Raw genomic sequence first — 2,128 nt, 5'->3', positions numbered from 1 at the left:
ACAATCCCCCTTGAAAAGAATGCGTTTGCGCCTTTATTGTAGATAAGTATTTAAACTGTGTATTGTTTTGCGTATATTATTCATTCGTAATAAGTGAATAAAAATTAATATATTAGTTTCCTTTTTTACAGTTAAATATAACATTTACAATTTATTTAAGAAAACTAATTAAAGTAACATATCATATTAGGAAATATAGAGAACATCACAGGAACAGTTTAAAATAAATTCATCAATTTTATTTCAGCCTTTAGTTTTTAAATTAACTTTGAAATGCTAATTGATTAAGAAGCATAATTAAAATAACAGTTTATGACGAAGGCATATATAAACTGTTCAATAGAAAAGTGTGCAAAGGCCTGAAATGTTCAACTACTAAATATCTCCTGAAGTACATCATGCAAATTGAGTTTCAATTTAAAAAAGTAGTTCAGACGATTTTCAATAGATAAACAGTAAATTGTTTAGGTTGGCAAAGAGGTAGTAGCCGATTTCGGCGTGAAGATGACAAACCAGATCATAGGACTATGAGTTGTATTTAATGTTCAATGTGTAATGTATAATGCTATAATATAATGTTTCTTTAAAATGGCATTTAACTAATGGAATCCCCCACCCATCATTTATGGAGAAGTTTTGAAGCGTGTTCGCAAATTAAAATATGTTAGATATATATGTTTATATTAAACTTTTCAATTTAATAAACTCATTTTTATCAAAAGGATATGATGTTAACGTACTTACAAACACGTGCTTGTTGGTTTTCGATTCACTATATTTTTCTTCTCTTAAAATTTGGAATTGTTAATGGCATTACCATTTTATACGTTTGATTCTTAAATATGTAATCACCTAAGCTGGTTTTATTGGTAATTTAATTTTACAGTACCACCCCTTTAATATTTTTATTTTAATGTTACAGAAATGCCCCTGAATTGTGTTCACGTCATCGTCTCTTCCCTTATCAACTACGTCATACGATACTCTTTCTCTGTTCCTGGCTATATTGATTTTTGTGACGTCATCGCTTTTATATTGCTTCATACCACATACTTGAACTGTTTTAATCTTCATGCATAGGTCATTGTGTTTAAAGCGTTCAATTTTAATTATATTTTCTCTCTGACAGGCGTTTCTGGCTTGATTTATTTTTAGCAGTCACATAAATAACCAAGCTATGTACTATGGATTTTTTACACCCATTATTACTGCTTATTCCTGTATTTGCGCGATGATGATCTGAAATATTTACTTCATGACGCTATATTTTTAAATCTTTTTCTATATAGAAGGAATGTAGTTGACACTTGTTCGTAGTTTCATTTTATCGTTCCTAAAAAGTTGTAACTCTGTTGCTCTGGTATCTTTCCTGCCATTGAACAATTAAATGGTAATTAAATTGAATGCGTTTTGATTCCATTTTATTATTGTTTAATTTGAGTTACAATGCTATGAGGTTAAATTTTATTTACTCTTAAATGTATCATGAATATTGCTGGGCCAAGTGTGAGGTTGAGCGCTCTAAAACCGGTTTAAACCCACAATGCTTCCAAGGCGGTGACCCCAGCTTTATTCTTATATGTGTTTATGTTGCTTTGTATTGCGCTGTTTTGTGCTGTTTTGTACTGTTTGGGAAATCGGTCAGTAGCCTTAAATAAAGAACCAACTAATTGTTTATAATAAGAATTCAATAATGCTCCAGCAGCTTGAGTTTCACTTCTGTACAAGTCTCTTTGTGTGTTTGACTATCAAAGAATGAACAACATAATTGGTATCGAAAATGTATTGGTATCAACGAGCATTGTATTAAATTAACAAGCAAACCATAGGTATAGACAGTATCGGGTAATTCCTCTACGTGCGCCGCTCCCCCCCCCCCCGCCTCACCAATTGTTGTGTACCAACGTACATTTCAAAAAACGTAGCCTGGTAAAAATACATCTACTGCAAAGTGTCAATCGTATTTTTACGTATATTTTTCTTAAGTTTCAATGGGTAAATAAATTTCCATTTTATGTATGAATTCCGATTTAAAATATTCCTTATACAATAGTACATGTCTCGTTGCGCGTCGCGTCTTTATTTAGTTACAGCGCATGGTCTATTGAAACAAGCACGCTTTCCATCT

Source organism: Dreissena polymorpha, chromosome 11, assembly GCF_020536995.1.
Source record: "Dreissena polymorpha isolate Duluth1 chromosome 11, UMN_Dpol_1.0, whole genome shotgun sequence".
Taxonomy (NCBI): domain Eukaryota; kingdom Metazoa; phylum Mollusca; class Bivalvia; order Myida; family Dreissenidae; genus Dreissena; species Dreissena polymorpha.
This window is presented reverse-complemented; position numbering follows the sequence as displayed.